The sequence below is a fragment of the Schistocerca americana genome, chromosome 5 (genome assembly GCF_021461395.2).
Source record: "Schistocerca americana isolate TAMUIC-IGC-003095 chromosome 5, iqSchAmer2.1, whole genome shotgun sequence".
Lineage (NCBI taxonomy): Eukaryota > Metazoa > Arthropoda > Insecta > Orthoptera > Acrididae > Schistocerca > Schistocerca americana.
Genome location: NC_060123.1, coordinates 187,579,734 through 187,605,063, shown reverse-complemented (window position 1 = coordinate 187,605,063; position 25,330 = coordinate 187,579,734).

The window sequence follows — 25,330 nt, the reverse complement described above, 5'->3', positions numbered from 1 at the left end:
AAATAGGTCTAAAATTGTCAACATTATCCCTGTCTCCCCATTTACGAAGTGTCTTCACTACCGAGTACTTTAATCGGTCAGGAAAGCGACCACTCCTAAAGGAAAAGTTACAGATAAGGCTAAGTACTGGGCTAGCATACATAGAACAATACTTCAGTATCCTGCTAGATACGCCGTCATATCCATGAGGGTTCTTGGTCTTTAGTGATTTAATTATTAATTCAGTCTCCCTCTTGTCCATATCATGGAGGAGCATTTCAGGTAACAGTCTCGGAACACTTTTTTCTAAGAGTGCTATATGATTCCCTGTTGGGACTAGGTTTCTATTTAGTTCATCTGCTATATTCAGAAAGTGATTATTAAATGCTATACATATATGCGACTTATCAGTAACACGCACATTCCCACTACGCACTGATTCTATATCCTCGACCTGTCTCTGCAGATCAGCCACTTCCTTTACGACTGACCATATGGTTCTAATTTTATCCTGAGACTTAGCTATTCTATCTGCATACCACATACTTTTTGCCTTCCTAATAACATTTTTAAGCACCTTACAATACTGTTTGTAATGGGCTGCTGCATTTAGCTTTTGACTGTTTCTAATGTTTTGATATAATTGCCACTTTGTTCTACAAGATATTCTTATCCCTCTAGTGAGCCGCCTAGGCTGCCTGTTTGTGCTAGTACCCTGTTTTGAAAGTTCTAACGGAAAGCAAATTTCAAAGAGCACGAGAAAAGTCTTGAGGAAAGCATTATATTTGTCGTATACTGTATCAGCACTATAAACATCTTGCCACTATTGTTCCTTGATAAGGTTTACAAAGGTCTCTACAGCAACTGGATCAGCTTTCCTAAAAAGTTGATAACTATATTTAACATGTGTTACAGCACAAAAATCTTTTAGTGTTAAAATTTGGGCATCATGATCTGAAAGGCCATTCACCTTTTTGCTAACAGAATGCCCTTCTAGTAATGAGGAATGAACAAAAATGTTGTCTATGGTTGTTCTACTGTTCCCTTGCACTCTCGTTGGAAAGAATACAGTTTGCATAAGATTATATGAATTAAGGAGGTCTACCAGCATCCTTTTTCTTGCACAATCACTAATACAATTAATACTGAAGTCACCACATATAACTAACTTTTTGTATTTCCTATAAAGTGAACCAAGAACCTCCTCTAGCTTTAGCAAAAATGTTGTGAAATCTGAGTCTGGGGATCTATAAATAACAACAGTTAGAAGTTTAGCTCTACTAAATTTAACCACATCTGCACAACATTCAAACATCTTTTCAGTGCAGTACTTTGAACATCAATTGACTCAAATGGGATGCCATTTTGCACATACATGGCTACCCCCCCATACCGCAAAGAGCTCCTAGAAAAGCTGCCAGCCAACCTGTATCCTGGAAAAGGAAGCCTCTGAATTATCTCCTTATTTAAGAAGTGTTCAGATATACCAATAATTTGAGAGCCAACATCCATAAGCAGTTCGCTAACTTTATCTCTAATACCTTGTATATTTTGATGAAATATAGTAATTCCCTCATTACTCGGATACCAAAGCTTTGTCGAAAGTGGTTCCTTTGTTAGAGAGACTTCCCTTAAGCAGGAGTACCTATCAGCTGACTTCAATCTAAAAAAGGTGCATCTCTAACACCCACTACTACAGGAATTTTCCCATGAGTGATTCCACCACCCCCACCTATGCTGTCACCTATAAGCTTTGCAAACCTCCCCTTCCCATACCCGTTGAGGTGCAGGCCATGTCTAATGAAACCCGTCCTGCTGAAAAACTCCACCGACACCACTGAAATGAGACACATGCCTTCTGTCATCAGGGCACCCCCAAGTCTCATGTTATTTCGCCTGATGGCTGTATTAAGATGAGGCCAATCGTGACGCTGAAACAGTCCCACGATATGCACATTCGTGTTGCAAGTCTGAGTGGCTATCTTTTCCAGGTCACCATTTATGTCATACTCCCCATCCCTATCACTACTATTACCAGCCCCACCCACAATCACTACCTGATCCTCTTTAGTAAAATCCCTACATAACCCCTCCCCCCCCCCCCCCCCCCTATGTTAACAGTCACCTGAGCCAATCCTGCATTAGGCTTCACAATGCTGGTGACCTGGTACTCACTCCCCAACACTTCCTGCAACTGCTGGCCTGCACCTCTGCCATGAGAAATACCTAACAGCAGAACCTTCTTCTTTCTCTTCGACTTTGCAACTGTCCTAGCCACCGTAACTGCTGAGGCCTGCTGCATACTTCCTATATCTACAGCTACTAGAGATTCCTCTCCACTAGACTCTGACAGGTGGTCATATCTATTGCAAACACCAATAGTAAAACTATCTGAAAATCTCCTTCTCCTAGCAGATCTCTTGCCAACAGCCAGCTCCCATTCCCCAACCCCCTTCTCCCTCCTCATCCTATCTAGCTCCTCCTGTGCGTCTTTCAGCTGCACCTGAAGGGCACAGATCTTACGCTCCTGCTCCTCTATCAACTTACTCTTGCTGCATAACCTGCAGTTCCAGGAGAGGATCTCACCAGAATGCCCACTGGCTTCCCCACTGCATTCCCCCCAGTGAAAATACTTCGAACAAGTCTCACACCGCAATCCACTACTCACGAATCTACGGCAAAGCCCCCAATTATCGCTCATGGTAAAATTTTACAGTTATAGAAACAAGAAAACTACTTTAAGTTCCGCTACTACAATAAGAAGATTTTAAAAAACTGACTACAATAATCACAAACTTACTCTACAAGGGAAGTAACTACTATTATTAACAGTATTAATCAACAACAAATGAAAATATAACAAAAGACTAACACAGAAAGAAAATCAAACGTCTAATGACACAGTAACGAAACTGAAAACAGTCCCCAAAAGTTCTGAAATTATTTAACCAGAAAACACCAAGAACACCGGTTGAAGACTACTAAAGTTCCTAAATTAACCAATATACACAAACAATTAATTAGTACTTAGCTTTCGATGCGCCGCTACAGCTGCAACTGGTCAGCGTGAAATGTAAACACAGGTAAGAGGTTAAGTTGCTCGATGCGAAACACTCACAAAGATCAGATCACAATACAAGAAAGGCAGAGGTGAACGAAGAAACCACCAATAAGTCACTTATATAGTAAATATTATCGCAAAGCCGTTAAAATATGTATCTGAAACCTAAAAGTATATAAAAACTTAGAGAGGGATCTCACACGCAGTCACGCGCTTATGACGTCACTTCCCATGCCCTGTCTTTTATCTTTAGCTTCTGGCCCTTGGCAGTGTGGGCATGGGGGACTGCCAAGCTGTGTCGAAACTGGACATCAACAGGAGTGGCGTGTTAAGCAAGTCATTTCGTGGGAGGTTAGTGACTGTCACCAAAGACCACCAAGCCGACTACTTTCAGATAGCAAGCTTTAATGTCGTCTTGGACATTTCGCATTGGCGCCGGGCTAATAGCTTTACTGTGCTCTGGCATCCGGAAACTTTGTTCTCCTCACTATGGAGCATCGGGCTTTTGTTCTCTTACTTTCCCTGGAGCAATCGTCTGGCCCGACAAGGGGTTGGAATACAGCGGTGCCTCACGTATGCCATGGCTGTGGATATTTTGTTGGGGTGATTCTTCGCCGAGCGCTTCTCGCGGTTGTAATTAGCAAGACCGGGTGACTGGAGGAATTTGTAGTGACTCCAGAGTTTGCAGGTTAGAGCCGTTTTCTTGCTGTGAAGGAAATTCATTGGACAGAGGTGTTAAACTATGCTTGGTGGATGTACGGTGCTCGAGTCTCTGAAATGCAACTGGCGCAAGTTTCCGGTACAGCCACGATTGGCAGGTACTAATTTTTAGCAGACTGAATGTGGTGTGCATTTCACTGTGACTACGGAGACCACTGAAGAGGCACTCCCTGCTGGATGGTAGGCAAGTTCACTAGTCTTTTAGCCGCACCCTTCCCGACAGTCGAGGTAGTTAAAGTTTTCGCGAACGTGCTTCTTGGCCGACATCGACGTGGAGGTCTGCATACCAGTTTCACCCAAGTGATCTCATCTGCAGATCAGCGGCCACATTCTGCAGCTGATGGCGCAGTGTGCGACGGCACCAGTCGGTAATATATGCTGCTCTGCCAATTAGGAGACTGATAGATTGTTCTGACGCCATTCTGGTGCTGGGTTTCAAGAAGCAATGACACACCACATCTTACTACTGAATGATAATTTATGCCTCACACCCATCCTCAATCACTAAAATACTTTTTGCGAATCATTACTTGTTTTTATTGCCTTCCACATCACACTGGACTGGGAGTGGATCGTTGTGAGCTGATGGGTTCATGGTCAAACTGACCAAGCGACCAGTCTCAGATGTATATGAAAACGTCGTCTGTTCTTGCTGACTTGTCCGAAAGGACAGATACCATCTTCATACAGATAATGCTGACCGGCCAATGATCTTCTTCAGTGTGGATGCACTCACATTGCCTGAACTCTTGCGGGAATCGATAGATTGACTGCCGCAAGTAATGAGTATAGTGGGCAGTTTTGTATCCCGCCTGGAAGGCGGCGCGTGGGTCTGCTCCTGTGATCTACATCTACATCTACATGACTACTCTGCAATTCACATTTAAGTGCTTGACAAAGGGTTCATCGAACCACAATCATACTATCTCTCTACCGTTCCACCCCCGAACAGCGCACGGGAAAAACGAACACCTAAACCTTTCTCTTCGAGCTCTGATTTCTCTTTTTTTTTTTTTTTTGATGATCATTCCTACCTATGTAGGTTGGGCTCAACAAAATATTTTCGCATTCCGAAAGAAAGTTGGTGACTGAAATTTCGTAAATAGATCTCGCCGCGACGAAAAACATCTTTGCTTTAATGACTTCCATCCCAACTCGCGTATCATATCTGCCACACTCTCTCCCCTATTACGTGATAATACGAGGGCTATCCACAAAGTACATTACGTTTTGGAATTAAAAATAAATAAAGTATTGGAATTTTTTTATTATATAGAGATGAAAGCCACACTTAAATACTACTTTTCTACATAGTTGCCATTTAAATTAAGGCACTTATCGTAGCGATGGACGAGCTTGGAAATTCCTTCGTCGTAAAATTCGGCCGCCGGCGCCATCAACCACGTGGTTACCTCTTCTTGAAGCTGTGCGCCGTCATCAAAACGCTGCATAGCCAATCACTTCTTCTTTGCTGGGAATAAGTGGAAGTCGCTCGGTGCCAGGTCGGGACTGTACGGCGGATGAGGAAACAACTCCCACTTAAAAGATTCGAGAACTTTACGAGTGGCGTTTGCCGTTCGGGCCCGGGCGTTGTCGTGAATCAGCAAGATCTTTGAGCCCAACTTTCCCCTGCGCTTGTTTTGTATTGCTCTTCTGAGGATGTGCAGAGTTTGGCAATACCTTTGAGAGTTTATTGTAGTGCCTCTTTCCAGGAAATCCACAAAAATCACAGCTTTTCTGTAACCACGTGGTTGAAGGCGCAGGCAGCCGAATTTTACAACGAAGGAATTTCCAAGGTCGTCCATGGCTACGATAAGTGCCTTAATTTAAATGGCAACTATGTAGAAAAGTAGTATTTAAGTGTGGCTTTCATCTGTATATAATAAAAAAAATTTCTAATACTTTATTTATTTTTAATTCCAAATGTAATGTACTTTCTGGATAGCCTTCGTATAAAACGAGCTGCCCTTTTTTGCACCCTTTCGATGTCCTCCGTCAATCCCACCTGGTAAGGATCCCACACCGTGCAGCAATTTTCTAACAGAGGACGAACGGGTGTATTGTAAGCTGTCTATTTAGTGGACTTGTTGCATCTTCTAAGTGTCCTGCCAATGAAACGCAACCTTTGGCTCGTCTTCCCCACAATATTATCTATGTGGTCTTTCCAACTGAAGTTGTTCGTGATTTTAACACCCAGGAACTTAGTTGAATTGACAGCCTTGAGAATTGTACTATTTATCGAGTAATCGAATTTCAACGGATTTCTTTTGGAACTCGTGTGGATCACCTCACACTTATCGTTATTTAGCGTCAACTACCACATGAAGGTAGAAAATGAGTTATCGAATGATATAGAAATAAAGAGGGGTGTGAGACAAGGTTGCGTTCTCTCACCCTTATTGTTTAATATGTATTCAGAAGACATATTCCAGGCAGCTCTATCAGATGAAATAGCTGGCATTAAAGTGAATGGGCTAAACATTAACAATGTTAGGTTTGCTGATGACACTGCACTACTAGCTGGAAACCTCAAAGATCTACAATTACTTCTTGACAAAGTCGCAGAAGAAAGTGAAGAATTTGGCTTGACTCTTAATGTAAGCAAGACTAAGTTCATGGTGATATCTAAAACACACCAACAAGAAAATCTTACAATCAATAGGGAAAGAGTCGATCAAGTACGTAAATTTAAATATCTCGGAACAATTGTAAATGAGGAGATTGAAAGCTCAGAAGAAATTAAATCGAGAATAGGACAGGCCAGAAGTATCTTTAATAAGATGAAAAATGCATTCTGTTCGAGAGACATTTGTTTAAACACAAAAATGAGGTTGCTAAGATGCTATGTATTCTCAAAATTATTATACGGAATGGAAGCGTGGACATTGAAAAAGAAGGACATGAACAGTTTAGAAGCTTTTGAAATGTGGGCATATAGAAGAATACTTAGAATTAGTTGGGTGTCGAGGATTACTAATCAAGATGTCCTAAGAAGAATGGGAAAGGAAAAAGAATTAATTAAAACTATTAAAGTAAGGAAGCTACAATACTTAGGCCATGTTATTAGGGGAGTAAATTACAAAATATTGCAAATAATACTAGAAGGGAAAATTTGTGGGAAGAGAACGAGGGGTAGAAGACGGACATCCTGGATTGACAATTTAAAAAATTGGTACAACTGTTCAACGTCAGAACTCCCTAGATCAGCCAAATCAAGATCAGAAATTGCCATGATGACAGCCAACCTTCTTAGAGGAGACGGCACATGAAGAAGAGAAGACCACATGCCACACCATACAGCAATCTTTTCTAAATCGCTTTGCAACTGATACTGGCCTTCGGATGACCTTACTAGACGGTAAATTACAGCATCATCTGCGAACAACCTAAGAGAACTGCTCAGATTGTCACCCAGGTCATTTATATAGATCAGGAACAGCAGAGGTCCCAGGACGCTTCCGTGGGGAACACCTGATATCACTTCAGTTTTACTCGATGATTTGCCGTCTATTACTACGAACTGCGACCTTCCTGACAGGAAATCACGAATCCAGTCGCACAACTGAGACGATACCCCATAGGCCCGCAGCTTGATTAGAAGTCGCTTGTGAGGAACGGTGTCAAAAGCTTTCCAGGAATCCAGAAATACGGAATCAATCTGAGATCCCCTGTCGATAGCGGCCATTACTTCGTGCGAATGCACAAGAACGATGTTTTCTGAAACCATGCTGATTACGTATCATGGTCAAACTGACCAAGCGACCAGTCTCAGATTTATATGAAAACGCCATCTGTTCTTGCTGTGTCATACACAGTCAACGAGCAGGGCAATGAAGATGCTCTTGAAGCCGTTTCGTTGGAAGTGTCTGATCACCCACAACACAGTGGTTATTTGGTTCCCCCTGTGTTTCATCTCTGCTCACATAGATTGCTGGCTTTGAAGACGACGTCTTGCCACAGTCAACGAGCAGCAGACTTGCGCAGAGTGTTGGCGGAAAGGACAGGTGGTTGCCTTCTATGACGAGAATATTGGAAAGTTGGCACAACGCTGCATTAAATGTGTAAGTCGGAGCGGCAACTATGTAGAGAAGTAGCTGGAAGGTGTAGCTAACTGTTGCAAATGAAAAGTTTTTGATTTTCAAAGTGATTTCCATTTCCCGAGAGATCGGAAATTAGTTTCCGAATAGCCCTCGTATTTTAGGGGAAGTTAATTAAGTTTTAATTTATATTAGTTTATGCGAAAATTACCCAACTCAGCGGGTATTGCACAATGGTTCCAATTAAAATTCGCATTTACAAATCCTTGCACTACATTACGGATGTCATCTGCTGGGGGTTCTGCATTTTGATAGCGAGGTCTCTAAAAAAGGTGTGTGTGTGTGTGTGTGTGTGTGTGTGTGTGTGCGTGCGTGCGCGGGCGTGTGTATGTGTGTGTGTGTCTGTATCTGCACCTGTGCCTGCATGCCATTTTACGTAAATAATGCATATCTTTTAACGTGGAGCCATTTTCACCCATCACTTTAATGGATAGCTATACAAATACAGAGGTGTATATTTATACGCAATTCTCTTTTACTTTCAAGTGAAGTAATGCAACTCGGCGTCATTTTTACGCCTTATTTTTTTACTGATTTATGGTTGGCTGGAAAAAAAGAAAGGGTTTTAATTTACTTGTGACTCATTGAGCGTTTACTCCATTTTGTATTTTTCGTTGGTCGTTTCACTAAAATACTTTGCTATGATTGGCTGGATATAGGGGTGAAGAGGAGAGGGATTTTAATTTTCCGTTAACACAACTGGGTTAATTACACCATCTTCTTTTCATTGGTTTGATTGATTACTTGATTTTATTGATTGGTGGCGTCATGTGTGCAGGATCATCAGTGGTGTCATATTTCACTTTAATGATCATGTGACGAACATGGGATGTGCTTGAATGTCATTTCAAGGTGAAAGTAGGCTGCAGTCTTCATAACATCACTATTGAGGTTGAATGTTGACCTTGCTCCAGACTCTAGTGCCCAACATCAGTCCATTTTCTGGTTTCACTCCTGTCTCTAAGATGGTCGTGGGTTGTGTTCCAAAAATGAACAGAATAGAGACAGAAGCAATGACACTTTATGCAGGACCTGACCATCATTTTGCAGGACAATGCTCAAGCACGTACAGTGCAAGCTGTTACTGATTTGTTTGACTGATGGGGCTGCTAAGTGCTATACCACCTACTGCACTCCCTTGACTTAAGCCCTCGTAAGTTCAACTCGATTTCTAAACTGAAGGAAACACTTCACGGTATTTGCATCAGAACTCCTACAAATTCGCCGGGCAGTAGACCGCGCCACTCGAACTGTCAACACAAGTGGCACTGCTAAGAGTATCCTACGACTTCCACATCGCTGGCAACGGGTTATACACAATGCTGCTGACTACTTTGAAGGTCAGTAAAACTTTTAAAAACGTATCTGTTTTGTATGAGCCGTAAATAAATAGTTGCCACTATTGAAGTTTCATCGCTCGTATTATTCTGTGTAGTGAGTTGGAGAGTAACTATGCCTCGCAGAGAGGCACGTGAACTATATACACAGATGTCATCAACTGAGAGAGGACATGTAGTTGGGGCTAAAGAAGCCGTTTGGAGTAATCGGCAAATCGCACAGCATGTTGAATAGGAGCGCTGCCACTATTCGACAATGTCGGCAGGATTTGGTGAAACACGCCAAACACAGTGCCAAGAAGAAAGCGGTCGACCTAGAGAGATGACAGGACGTGAGAACCGAATAGTTGTTAGAGAAGCACTCACAGCACAGATTCATCATCATGGATCCGACGTGCGACTCGTGTTTCAGTGACCACAAGTACCATAAAAAGGTGGCTCACAGAACGGGAGTTCAGCTCAAGGCGCCCCTCAGGCCGACTCCGTTGACGTCTGTACACCAACAAGCCCGTTTGCAGTGGTGCCAGCAACATTCGACCTAGAGTATTGAATGGAGTAGAATTGCCTTCAGTGATGAGTCGCACTTCGAACTGAGGGAAGACATGTCTGGAGACGGCTCGGAAAGCGATGGAATTCCAACCCGATGGTCGCCCTCAGTACGGCTCCGAGTGATGGCTTGGGATGCCATTTCATTTGATGACAGGGCACCTTTGGTTGTCTTCCGCGGCACCCTTACAGCGGAGCTGTATGTCGACGACATTCTGCGCCCTGTTCCGTTGCCCTTCATGGAAAGCCAACCAAGGCTTACACTTAAGCAAGACAATGCCCGTCCGCACGCAGCTAGAGATTCAACTGCTTGTTTTCGTGTCTGTCAAACCCTACATTTGCCAGAATGTCGCCGGATCTCTCCCAATTGAAGACATTTCGAGTTTTATGGACAGGGCCCTCCAAACAGGATGACGGTCTAAAACGCCAATTGGACAGAATTTGGCACGATACCCCTCAGGAGTACATCCAACAGTGCTATTAATAGACGCCAAGCCAAGCAAGTGCTTTCATAAGGGCCAGAGAAGGATCAACACCTTATTGACTTGCTCAGTTTGTGACGATCTTTCTCTTGAATAAAGCATCCTATTTCTCTGAAATTGTAATCACTTATCTGTCTGTACAGGTACCTTGTAGCTACCGATTTTCATCCCACTATGATAATTCCTTCGTGGTATTAGCTTTTTTTTTGTCATAGAGCGCATTTATTTTTCTATGAAGATTAACTTAGAGAAATCAACTTACATGGGAATGCATCAGCACACATGCAATTGAAAAAAAAAGTTATTTGCGAGGAAGTTCTGTTATCAGTAGCCGACAAGTGACGTGTTTTCCAGCTCCCTTCATTATACTGATGGAGCGATCGGGTTAGGGTAAAACGTCAACTAATTCTTTTGTGTGTACATCTTTGAGACGGTAATTAAATACGTAAGTAAATAAATATGTACACCAATTACCCTGAGCTTCAGCTCGCTCGGTGTAGAGACTGACTACTGATTCTAAGCGATAATATGCGGCTCATCGCGATGTGCGGTGTGCGGAATGTAGTTGGTAATCTATGCCCCCCATTTAATGACACGAGAGTCGGTGAGCATTGAACTGCGGGTTGTATGCTATCGATTCTTCCTTTCATATCAGTGGTCCCTTCCTCACCCCCAAATTTTGTACAAGTGTCTGAAACAGCATTATAGCTGTTTCAGACACGTGTTGCACAAAATACGACAGGTGTTTTATTGATCATGTGCTTTTGTAATTTTCAGTTATCTAATTCTGAACTTTTACTTGCCTCACAAATTGCAAACACTTTAGCTTAAGAGTTCTACATGGATCCCAAATTAATTGTCGAGATATATTTACAAAATTTCGTTGGTTGCTTCGGATGCAGATGTAGACTCAAACACGCAGCTTACTGCATCATGAGGCACTAAATTCTGTTTCACTTCAGTGGGTTTTACTCTGCTGCCTTGTGGATGAGGAAGTGAAGGGAAACCTTTCTGCGTTCCTTGGCTTCACTTAAGTTGCATAAAACCACAGGAAATGAGCTAATAACCAGAACCACAGCTGTACTCTGTTAATAAAAATTTAATAGAACATAGTCATAAAAATTGTACTTCCTTTATTAAGGTCTTTCATAACTTCTGCTAAAATAAAAGTCTGCGCCATCAACTTACACGAAATATTTTCACTTTCAGGTGAAGCTAGATTGCAGTGAGTCGTAAATTATTTCGGTTACCTAATTCGTACACGACATTTTTTAAAAGCTATTACCCAGAAAGATTATGTAATTAGTTGACAACAAAAAAGCAAAGTTTTTTGCTCAGTATCCATCTTACATTTCACGAAGATTCTATCAGACTCCATTACGACATTGAGATTGACAGCGGTGTTTGTTTCCTGAGTGAACTTTTGGTGTTGTCTATGCCAGTGTACTAGAATTAATCGTTCTACCAAACTGTATACCAAACGAAACTATTGTCGAAACCTTACTTTCAGGAGATGACTGCATTCGAAATACAGTTTTAAAGCAGTTGGAAGATACGTGTAATATTTGACTGTTGAAGTGAAATATTTATGTTACACTCTATGCAGTGTAGTATATATGTCCCAAAATGTATGTGTCTTCTTGTAGTAGCCATGTCGTGCGCGCGCTTTATATTGCGCCCTTTGTTTCTTGATGTTTCCTGCAATAGGTCATGGGGCCAGTTCATCGCTCATGAAAGAAACTGGGTATTGTGTATTTGTGACGGCAGAAACGCGTTAGCGTGTGTTGTGCGATAGCCTACGCGCGTTTCGTGTTGTGTATACGTGAACAATATCGCCGAACGTTCTCACGTGCAATTTTTGAAACTGTGAATCTGAATTGTTTCACGGGGCTGCAGTGGATTTTCAGTGTTGTTGAAAAACTGTGTGGGGCTGAAAACTGGACCACATGTAACTTGAAGTACGAAATTTGTTACGTGCGTCAGACGGGGCATAGGGAGTGTGTATTGGCGACGTAGAAAAAACGGCGGCTTTGCCAGCGGATGTGGCATTAGCACAAACGCGTGATGCGCTAAAAACCTGGGACAAATTTGATCGTGCACCAAGTCATATCATTGTCAGAATAGTCGAAGCAAAAGTCATTGCTTTGTTGGTTGCATGTGAAAGTGCGCGAGATATGTGACATAAGCTACATGCCGTGTTCGAACTGAAAACAAAGCAAGCTTCATATTCTGCTAAGTCAGAATTCTACAATTTTTACATGAGTTCAGAGGATGATATGATGACACACCTCGCTCGTTTTGAAAACTCGCTTCTTCGAATCCAGCAATTCAGTGTGAAATCAAGTGAATCATCATTGATGGTGCGATTACTTAACACAATGCCTGACAGTTATGAAAATCTACAACTATCGTGCTGGCCAAGACCTGAAGATCAACAGACATGAAAACATTTAATGGACCCGTTAACATCCGATGAAAGTCGTCGCTCTTGTCGAAGGGAGAAACGAGACGAGTTGATTGCACTGTTCGCTTACAAAGCAAACATTAAAGGAACGAAAAATGCAAGCGACACCACTGGCAGAAATGTTACGTCATCAAACAAATACGAAAAGTTGACAAACAAAAAGAAGCTCAAATTTCTCGGCTGTGTTGCATTTGACCATTTTTTTCTAAAAAGTGTCCAATTATCAAACGCAAGAAGCTGTCAATAAACAAATAAAAAGTGAACCGCCTGACCAGGCTTTCATTGTGAAGTAATGAGTGCAGAATTGGACGAAGACTCGTCTTCACTGAGTGTGGAGCGACGAATCAAGTGGCTAAGAAAATCGAGTGGTTTACATCTTTTACTAACTTTCCGAAAACACTGTAGATATGCATTGGCAAGGATTCGACTATGAACGCACTAGCAAAAGACAATTTATTATGAAGCTTTTGTCAATGGAGAATGGAAGTTATGCCATATCGATAGAGTTTTGTGCATTTCAGGTTCTCTTTTCTGTATCATATGTTATGGAGATGGGATTAGACTACTCTTCATCGAAAGACAGGTGTGAGTTCCGAAACAATGGCCTTGTAAATGCGTATGGCTTAAGCCGTGGCAACTTATTGAAGATGTTGATACGAGTGACAAAACCAGTTCATCCTTGTAATCCTGAGATGAATGTTGCGTCAAAGGAATCTCTACAAATCTGGCCTGAGTGCTTGGATCATCAGAACAAATGTCGTGTCCAACAAATCTTAAAGCAACGCAATGATGAAGTTGAAAACTTTGGGGAAGAATTTTGTGAGACGTGTGTTAAGGAGAAGTCACGACATCAGCCTGTCACACAACTTGGAGGTTGTCCTTGCTTATCTTTGTGGAGCTATGGATTGTAAATCGTTGGGAGGAGATGAGTAATTTCTCTGCTTTACTTCTGATTTTTCAAGATTACGCGTGGTGTATTTTATCAGGCAGAAGTCTGAGACGCAGAGAAGATTGCAGAAATAGTGAGCATCGTAAAGAAATTTTATGGACATCTACAAAAAAACATTTCAGTGTGATGGCGGACGAGAATTTGATAGTATTGAAGTTGAAGATTTGATGAAATTAAATGGCATACAACTCATCACCACAAATCCTTACACTCCAGAGCAGAATGAATGTGCTGAGAGTACCAACATAATTGTTGTCGAACTATCTCGAAAGATATTGTTAGCTCAGGGTCTGCCAGTGATTTTGTGGGAAGAAGCGATAAACATGACTTAAATAGAGCTTTTAAATGAAACTGGTAAAAGTCGTGCAAATGACAGAACACCGTACGAGATATTTGTTGGACAGACGATACATCTAAATAAACTTAACACTTTCCAAGCGAAGTGTCTTGTTCATATTCCGAAGGAAAAGTGAAAGAAATGGGATTCAAAAGGAAAACCGGAAATCTTTGTTGATTATTTTGATGCGACTGATGGCTTTCGAGAGCGGATTGAATCAAAAAAGGAAGGATGTTGTTTTTAAATCCGCGAAAACTGGAAAGACAGTGGTATGGCTTCCAAGTGAAATTGGTGTTGAAGAATTGGAGTGTCATCATGAAAATGGTGCAAGTATGTTTAAAGAACGTGCAGAAGCAAGTTCTAGTGAAAGAGAACTGAGGAATAAGCAACAGATGAAGAAACCAAAGAGTCTGATTGAAATGATGCTGGTTGAAATTTGTGAGTCTACGAATTATTCTGAGGCTATTAATTCTGTAGATCCTGAGCAAAGGAGAAGAACAATTGAGGAAGAAATGGCTTTATTAGTGGGAAATGGTACTTGGAATTTGGAACCTTGCCACCAGATCGTAAGCCCCTTACTAGCGGTTGGTTTTGCAGACTTAAGCGTAAAGCTGGTGGTAAAACTGGTCACTATAAAGCAAAAGTAGTGGTTCGTGGGTTTAGTCAACAAAAGGGTATCGACTATTATAAAATGTTTAGTCATGTTGATAGGTACGATGAATTAGATCAATTTTCAATGTTGCTGCTAGACAGCATCTTCAGTTGGCACAGTTCTATGTGAAATTTGATTTTTGAATGGCTTCTTAAAAGAAGACATATATAGAGGGCAGCCTGAGACATTTAGTGATGTGACTGATGAAGTGTGCAAGTTTCATGAAAGTTTATATGGAATAAAGCGTGCTAGAACGAACAGTTCAAGGACTTCCTAATGAATTTTAGGCCAGTGGAAAGTGAGACAGATCCGCACTTCTTCTACCGAGAAGACTGAAACGACGAGTTGATGGTAGATTTGTTTGTCGATGACGGATTAATATCTGCAGCTATGAAGAAGGACAGCGTAGTTTTCCTAAGAGAGATGCAAGATAAGTTCAAGATTATTTTTTGCCAGTAGGATAGTTCTTAAAATCAATATCATGACATTGGATGAATAATGATTAATCAAGAAAGTTATGCTGAAGACATTCTTCACAGTTTAACATGACAGGGGCAAATCCTGTGTTAATTCCAATCGAGCAAAATCTACATTCAAATGAGTTGACCAACGATAAACCAACTAATGCTGCATATCAAGAAGCATTTAGCTGTCTTACGTAACTGGCTTTTGGTACAAGGTTAGATACACCATTCTTAGGGAGCTACGTGTCAAAATGTTTAGAGAATCGTCAAGAAAATCACTTTTCTTTGGTATAAAGGATTGTAAAGTATATAAAAGCGTCATTACCATAGGTTGTAAAGTATGATGCTCGCGATGCGAACAGAAGCCTAGAGACATATACTGACGCTGATTATGCCAGCGATCCAGCAACTCGACGCTCACTTAGTGGAGTGATTGCAAGACATTGTGGAGGTGCCATTACCTTGGCTAGCAAGCGGCAACATTGCATATCACTGTCAATAACCGAGTCAGAATAAGTGGTTGCCGGTGAAGGAGCAAGAGAAGGAACATGGCTATCAAATCTCTACGAAGAAATTTCACTGCTGGAGGGTGTTAATGTTCTTCTTGTTGGTAATGCAAGTGCCATTAAACTGGTCGAACAGCCGGAATTTCACAGCGGACCAAAGCATACTGACATTGACATGCACTACATGTGAGAAAATTCAAGAAGACCAGCTAGCCATAGAGCATGAACCAGGCTATAAACAAGCTGCGGATATTCTTACCAAACTAGTGCCACACGTCCTGCTTGAATATTTAAATCATTAATTGGAATGTGTCAAGTACTGTATTTAGCAATATCAACATTTAGGGGAAACGTTGAAGTGAAATGTTTATGTTAATCTCTATGCAGTGTAGCACATCTCTGTTTTATGTTGTTGTCCTAAAATATATGGCTACTTGTAGCGGTCAGGTTGTGTATGTATTTTATACTGTGCCTTTTTTTAAGTTCCTGCAATGCTCTTTAAATCAATTTTCTGATCTCCTCTTCCATGATTTAAGATGTCAACTGATAATCGTTATTTACTCGGTTTAAATTTCAGTTCTCTGCATTAGACGCAAGGGTCTCTACTACTGAACAAAAAATATTAAAGGTATTTTTCGGTCCCTGATTTAAAAGTCCAAAATTTTTCGAACCTACCCACATTTTGGAACGGAAATTAGAAGAATTGAGGGACGTGAAACTCCACCTGAAGCTGTAAACATGAGGATTATGGGACAAAACGGAAGCCCAGCACAGAGTGGTGCCTGTCGCGAGCCCACACTGCAGTGTTCGACCTGCAGAGCTTTTTAGGTGAACAGTTTAAAAAGACGATGAATTACATAAAGAAGTCAGGAAGGGAATGATGCGTAGCTAAAGCAAATGCAGAGATACTCAAGAGAAACGTGGGAAAAGCAGGGCGAACATTTCAACCAACCAGGAGAATGCCTAGAAAAGAGCGGAGAAACTTGGGGCGTAAAATTAATAGAATATAAAGAACAATTTAAAAACTTACACAAGAAAATGGATGAGGAGATCGGTGTCATAAGCCAGATGATCACGTAAAGGAATGCGAGAAAGGGGGAAACATTAAATAAAAAACAACATCGGAAGTTGTTTAAAAGGTGGATATATTAGAGCAGGATACTCAAGGAACAACAGAAGTATTGAGGAAGGATACTCATACTACTGTACAGTATACGGAGGCCACCACTAAAGACAAGGTCAGGTTGTGGAAAGAGGAGTACGTTAAATCACAAGAGGATACGATCGAAAAAGTCGTGGAACAAGTAGATATACTGACCACCACCGCGGAACAGTTAGCAAACCAAAGTGAAACCTACCCTGATCGAACAGCACCAGTAAGTATCAGTGATCATGCCGAAATTAAGGACTTGGTCCAGTTAAAAAATGTGCTAGAAAGAATAAACCAGAGGAACATGGAGATGGTGGACGCACTTGCCAAAGGAAATGAGCGTACCAGATTTTCATCTGGTAAATGCGAAACTGATCATATGTCAAGTCACGGTGAGGCAGACCGCAACAGAGAAGAGCAGGAGATTCATGAATCACCAGAGAGGTTATGCTGTATAAGAGGAGAGCCGCCACATCCTGATCAGCCGATAATCATTACCATGAGTACAGAGGAAATATCTTGTGACGTGGACGAAGAAAAGCTTCGAAAACAGTTCATATCAATCCAGAATTTGTCACTGTTTAAAAAGGATACCACCATCAGATGTGGACTGAAGAGTTCCACGAAACATTACCAAAATCTTGTCCACCGGTTTTGAAAATCACTTTTGTTTTGAATTCAGTTCAGAGATCAAACTGCTACAAAAATGCTAGAAACCACGGGACAATGTAGGATGTATGAAGAGTTTATGAGAGTTCTCTTTAGTGAGTAGTGTTCCAAAGAAAAGCTAGAGCAAGTGAAGTCAGGGTTATGATGACGGAGGTTTATGCAGAGTGAAGATGGCAGGATACAGTTGAATGTTTCAAGGACATGACAGGAAGGAATACATATTTTGATGCGACGATGGACCGTCTGAAATTATAAAATCTTTACTTGACGAAACTTCAACGTACAAAAAAAAAAAAAAAAAAAAAATGGTTCAAATGGCTCTGAGCACTATGGGACTTAACATCCATGGTCATCAGTCCCCTAGAACATAGAACTACTTAAACCTTACACAACACCCAGTCATCACGAGGCAGAGAAAATCCCTGACCCCGCCGGGAATCGAACCCGGGAACCCGGGCGTGGGAAGCGAGAACGCTACCGCACGACCACGAGCTGCGGACCCACGTACAAAAAGCAGTACGGATCGCTGGTAGGCACATGCACGGTGTGAAAGGTTCCTGGCACTGCGTGAGCTATAATACGACAGGAGTGGACGAATGATGGAACCGGTGCACTTCGTGCAGACGAATTTTCCACCGGTACAGTAACCTACAAATAATCCGAAATGGGGTGCAAGCCACTCGCTGAAGCGTAATGGAAATTAGTGATCATAAAGAATAACAAATATTGCTGGGAATCAATCACATTATCACTGAAATAATTGGAGGAACGACGACAGAAGACACAATAACAATCGGAGGAATTGTGACAGAAATTAAAATGATAATTGGAGAAACAGTGAGAAGGAACAATGGTAATTGGAGGAAAAATGACAGAAGGAACAAGGATGGCTGGGGGATCGATGATATAAAAATACACTCCTGCAAATGGAAAAAGAACACATTGACACCGGTGTGTCAGACCCACCATACTTGCTCCGGACACTGCGAGAGGGCTGTACAAGCAATGATCACACGCACGGCACAGCGGACACACCAGGAACCGCGGTGTTGGCCGTCGAATGGCGCTAGCTGCGCAGCATTTGTGCACCGCCGCCGTCAGTGTCAGCCAGTTTGCCGTGGCATACGGAGCTCCATCGCAGTCTTTAACACTGGTAGCATGCCGCGACAGCGTGGACGGGAACCGTATGTGCAGTTGACGGACTTTGAGCGAGGGTGTATAGTGGGCATGCGGGAGGCCGGGTGGACGTACCGCCGAATTGCTCAACACGTGGGGCGTGAGGTCTCCACAGTACATCGATGTTGTCGCCAGTGGTCGGCGGAAGGTGCACGTGCCCGTCGACCTGGGACCGGACCGCAGCAACGCACGGATGCACGCCAAGACCGTAGGATCCTACGCAGTGCCGTAGGGGACCGCACCGCCACTTCCCAGCAAATTAGGGACACTGTTGCTCCTGGGGTATCGGCGAGGACCATTCGCAACCGTCTCCATGAAGCTGGGCTACGGTCCCGCACCCCGTTAGGCCGTCTTCCGCTCACGCCCCAACATCGTGCAGCCCGCCTCCAGTGGTGTCGCGACAGGCGTGAATGGAGGGACGAATGGAGACGTGTCGTCTTCAGCGATGAGAGCCGCTTCTGCCTTGGTGCCAATGATGGTCGTATGCGTGTTTGGCGCCGTGCAGGTGAGCGCCACAGTCAGGACTGCATACGACCGAGGCACACAGGGCCAACACCCGGCATCATGGTGTGGGGAGCGATCTCCTACACTGGCCATACACCACTGGTGATCGTCGAGGGGACACTGAATAGTGCACGGTACATCCAAACCGTCATCGAACCCATCGTTCTACCATTCCTAGACCGGCAAGGGAACTTGCTGTTCCAACAGGACAATGCACGTCCGCATGTATCTCGTGCCACCCAACGTGCTCTAGAAGGTGTAAGTCAACTACCCTGGCCAGCAAGATCTCCGGATCTGTCCCCCATTGAGCATGTTTGGGACTGGATGAAGCGTCGTCTCACGCGGTCTGCACGTCCAGCACGAACGCTGGTCCAACTGAGGCGCCAGGTGGAAATGGCATGGCAAGCCGTTCCACAGGACTACATCCAGCATCTCTACGATCGTCTCCATGGGAGAATAGCAGCCTGCATTGCTGCGAAAGGTGGATATACACTGTACTAGTGCCGACATTGTGCATGCTCTGTTGCCTGTGACTATGTGCCTGTGGTTCTGTCAGTGTGATCATGTGATGTATCTGACCCCAGGAATGTGTCAATAAAGTTTCCCCTTCCTGGGACAATGAATTCACGGTGTTCTTATTTCAATTTCCAGGAGTGTAATCCGAATAACGACGACAGAAGGAATAATGACCGGAAAAACGACAGACGAGAGGGCAATGTGGAGATCGCCGTGGTAAAAGGACCACACCCACGATAGGATCCTGTGAATGAAGGACAGAGGAGTGCAGCAAGGAACGGATTGGTGAGATCCGCTCCAGAACGGACGGTTCGATGGAAACGGCACAGCTGGAACCTTGTATATAGATTTCGAAGTGATTAGGAATATGTTGTTAGGAGAGGAAGAGGAAATAGAGATATGTGAGTGTTCAGTTGTAAATATAGAATTTAATGGGAGAATAATGCAATGTGTATCTGATACAATGAGTCGCGTGTGTATGACAAGGCAAGGAGAGGAGATGATCCGTGCTCAAAATATCGAAAATAAGAATTACAGGAGCCATGATTGGCAAACTTGCTGATATGAGGGAGCAGAAGTACGTATACTTCAAATGTCAGAGTCACGAGTTGTTTGCAGACTTTTTGGTCATTGAAAGACCGACGGAAGATACGAGATGGCCATGAATCTGAGAGAGAATTTTTTCACTGAAAAAGTAGCAGAGAAAATTGTAGTTTTGGAATTCAATAATTATGTAGAAAAGGATGGAAGGCATTAAGTCATGGAAATGAGGTTAGTAGAAGCATGTAAGGAAGAATCTGAAACCATTTACAAAGAGAAAGAAGAGAAGCTGAACCATAACGCGTCCGTAGTTGCTGGAACTGGACTGGAATTGATTTTAAAGTCGTATGCAAAAGTATTTTCCCACGCGCTGGGGACTATATAGTCCTGTTTGTATAAATTCAGACTAAAGGAATATCGCAAAATTTTCATCAAGTCCCACTAACTGCCGCATGTCTATAAGGAAAAGATCTAGAAGGAAGTAAGAACAGTGTTGAAGAAAGGGGTACTAGAAGAGGCAGTTAGTTCATAAAACAACCTGCTGTGGTGGATAAAGAGAAAGGACTGGTCCAAGACGGTTGTGTTTGTTTCCTGGTAGGTAAATACCATAATTGAGCGAACAATGGGTAGACCAGAGACGTCAAAAGAACTCTTGCAGCACTTTGATGTGATACGTGTTTTGATGTCAGTTGATATACTGGGCAAACAGAATTTCACCCAGATTGTCGCCATTACACACTGCTCCTGTGACATCGGTGCTCTTCTAGATTAAAAAGGTACCATCCGGTTTGAACTCATCGTCATCAAGCTTCTTCAGGGACTGGAATCGGTAATACCAGAATTGTCGGAAAGAAAGGTCACCTTGTACGTTACGGCAAGAAAGGAAGAATGAATTGATTGTTGGTGTTAATAACGATCATCCTCCTTTACCTCCTCTGCATTACTACAGATGACGTGTCACTGAGCACATTTCTTCTGTGCATTTAGTACACGTGAGGCGCCTAGTTGTTTCCACTGCACTGTGTGGAATACGAAGGTTCTGTTATAGTCCACTAACCTGCTGTCTTCAAGTTGATGTCCCCAGCGCAGAAAACAGCACGCAGGTCGTAAGTTCTGTACCTTGAGGCTGAAACTCACTTTTAGCGAGGTTCTGTTCTGAAGTAATGTATCACTTCTTTGGGATGGCACTCGCGTATTTTAATATAGCCAGACGAAAAGACTACATGATCTTAATACAACACCTTCTGATGCAGCAAAGTACATCATCAAACACAATGTTTACGAAAATGTATCTTTACACTATTTGTGGCACTTGTCTGTGAATCATGACTACCGGAGTGAATCTTTTAATACTGTATACTGACAAACACATCCTGCCACAGACAACATGACTGTACAGCTCGACAGCCTAATCCAGAGTGACGAACAGGAACTTAAATAAAAATTGGAAACACATCCTACGACAGACAACATGTCTGTTCTTGTCGACTGCCTAATCAAGAGTGGCGAACAGCCAGAAACACTTCGCGCGTCATACCAGAAAAGGCGTGACCCGAACGATTCCGAAGTGTTTCGTCTGCAATTTCGTCAGTCTTTTGTTTTTGATGTAAATTGTTTTTAATAATTCTAAAATGACTGATTGATAGTCAGCCGTTGAGAGATATTTATACTAAAACGTGAAGTCATTCCAATGAGTAGTTTAACTAATAATAATAACAATACTTTAACGTTTGGGCGCCCTTGCTCCGAACACAGCAGCCAATCACAGAGCAGTAGCATTATGCAGAAGGTCTTTCTCACGGGAATGGTACCGAATCTAACATCTGTCACAGGTACCTCACACCACATTTCGTCATCTATATACTTCTTGCATCTCCACTGCTCTGGGAACAGCTTCTTGGTGTCTAATATGATGGCTGACTAAACCAGAAATATTACAACGTTCATAACAGTTTGGTTGTGGGGAAACGTGGGAAGAACATAATGAAATTTTACGAGAACTGTTAGAAGTCTTCGAAAGACGTGGAGTGACTATGAGTCTAGAAAAGTTGGAGTCTGGACGAAGGGAGACAGAGAACCTGGGACAGTCGATATCATCAGATGGGATCCGGCCCGATCTGAAGGAACTAGAGACTACTGAAAAAAATTCAATACCGAAACAACGAGTATGAGCCTTCCTGGGACTAGCGAATTTGTGCAACAGATTCATAATGGGCACTGTCAGTATGCTAAGTTTGTGTCGACTGACTGTCACGTACGTTAGCTGGAAGTTGACAGACATAGAACAGCAGGAGTCTGAATGTTTGAAGAAAGCCTAAACAAGGTCACCGATATTGTTTAATCACGACCTTAATAAAAAGTTATGTATACGTGCTGATGCATCAAGATCAGACCTCGGAGTACATCCTTTTCCAGAGGAAGAACGGGATCGGATAACAGTAAAGAGAACTACTGCATTTGCAAGTCGCGTTTTGAGTAGGATCGAGAAGAAATCCATGACCGAGCTGGAAACAATCGCCGTTGTTTGAGATTTGATAAACTTCTATGCTTTCAGACAGGAAAAACGAGAAAAGTTTACACTGACCACAAGGCCCTAGAGTATTGATGGCAGCAAAATTGACACATGGGTGGCTCTTGCGTCGGGCAAGTTATTTGCAAGAATCTCGGTTTTAAATGATACGTCTTCTGAAAAAAGAAAACGTGATAGCCGACACACTGTCACGAGCACCCACAGGATTAACAGTGGAGGATGACAACTAGATCAAAGAAGTCAACTTCAGTGTACTGTATATGATGATTGGTACTTTCCAGAATTTTGTGCGAAACATGCTTGGGAATATCAGAAGGGACAGGGATCCTGCTCTACTTGCAATAAACGAGAAATGGGCGATCGCTCTACTGCTAAAATTAGAAAATTTTACTTAGTTAGAAAAAGAGTTTTTTTTCTATAGACGAAGAAGGCAGACAATAGGTGGTTAGTTTGGGTTGTGGAAGAGGTAATAAATAAATTAATCTGGTACGTGCATTGAAGTCATGCACATTTTTGGCCACGCAAATGTTCTGCAGAAACGAGAGAGTCAGTGTGCTTTAAGAATTGGGGAGGATGATAAGAAAAGTGCCGGCGAAATTAACCACTGTCACACATCGAGCTCCCATGTTTCAAACAGTACCAAATAGTACCATTGCTGTAATGGATCTTTTCTGGCATATTCCGGCCTCGAGAGGAGGCTATCGATATATATTTGTGACTGTTAAATTATCACCGGAGTTTGCGATGTGCACACCGCTAAGGAACAGCATGGGGAAGACAGTGGCGGGACTATTCAACAGTCACTTCCTTTGCGATGTAAAGAAAGTAAGCCGACTTTTGTCAGACAAGAGGCCACAGCTTAGATCGAGAGTTTGAAAGGACATTATGAAACAGAATGCTCCGTTCGATTGGAAAGAATTCACGTTGTATTCTCATACTAAGATTATCGTTTTGTATCTGTGTAATGCTTACTGGTGAGGAGTAATGAACATTTGGTTACTCACTTGTACACTCGTGGGAAGTGTATGATTACACTTACGTCTAAGGTATGTAAGAACATGCATTGCACAGACGAATAGTTTTTGTAATGCTTTATGTAACGCTCAAATTGTATGAACAATCGTGGGAGTACATTGTAATTTTTGCCTAATCATGGGAGTGCATTGTAACATTTGCCTTTGTTAACATCGTAAAATATTTTGTAGGCCATGGTTTGAAAATGGACGTAAAGGTCCAAAACTACTCATCACAAAGAAACGACTATTATTGCAACTGTACCGGCTAGTAAAGGAAAATAAAGATCTAACAGCCCTAGTTTACTGGCTCTATGCTCCATCAGTATGTTGGACCTTAATAAACTTTCAGCTATTTATGAAAATCTAGGCTTACTGTTGAACTACTGTCAGACCAAGATCACGTTATAAGAAGATGAAAGTTGTGCATCGATGTATAAATGAATGTGTTGAGAGGAAATTCAGAATAATTAAAGAAACTCGTAGATAGGAATAAATAGGAAGAATTTAGTAAATAGGAATAGAGAGTTTTAGGATAATCATGGCTTGCACACGGCTGTTTTGTCAGTTCACTAATCGACCAGTTTCGATCCATCCTCAAGTACAATGTAGCATTATTAATCAAATGCATCATGATGCTTGACGTAACCTCCATGTTAAATCCAAGTACTCGTATAACGCTGGACTGAGGTGGCTCGTGATCTTCTGTCATAAGAACATCCATATGGTTTCTGAATTATTGCAAAAAAAGTATAGTTAACTACCTCATTTGTATAGTATTAAACTTATTCGACCTACATTTCGTACTACGCTTTTGGGGCAAACACGAATTGGTTTTGTTTTTGTCCAACTTCTAAACAAGCTACGTATAGCTGTTCTTACGAGAAAAACGAGTCTTTTAAATTCACTACGCAACATTAGACTCTTCGTCCTTCTACATTATGATAGTCATATTGTACGCTAATCTTACTGGAAACTGGAGCCTTGTAAAAGTGAACTATAAGTTCACTAAAAGGAGTGAAATGAGTTGGTGGTATGAATACTGACTTGCCTATTCTCTTTTCCGGTTAATATTGCTGGTTCTATGATCACATAGAAAATGTTGTGGGGAAGGCCAACCAAAGACTGCGTTTTATTGGGCAGGACACTTAGAAAATATGTCAAATATACAATGAAGACTGTCTACACTACGCTTCTCCGTCCTCTTTTAGAGTACTGCTGCGCGGTGTGGGATCCTTACTGACGGAGTACATCGAAAAAATTCAAAGAAGGGCAGCACGTTACGTATTATCGCGAAATATTGGAGAGAGTGTCACTAAAATGATACAGGATTTGGGCTGGACATCATTAAAAGAAAGGTGTTTTTCGCTGCGACGGAATCTTCTCACGAAATTCCAATCACCAACTTTCTCCTCCGAACGTGAAAATATTTTTTTGACACCGACCTACATAGGGAGCAACGATCACCACGATAAAATAAGGGAAATCAGAGCTCGTACGGAAAGATATACATGTTCATTCTTTCCGCGCGCTATACGAGATTGGAATAATAGAGAATTGTGAAAGCGGTTCGATGAACCTTCTGCCAGGCACTTAAATGTGATTTGCAGAGTATCCATGTAGATGTAGATGTTGTTT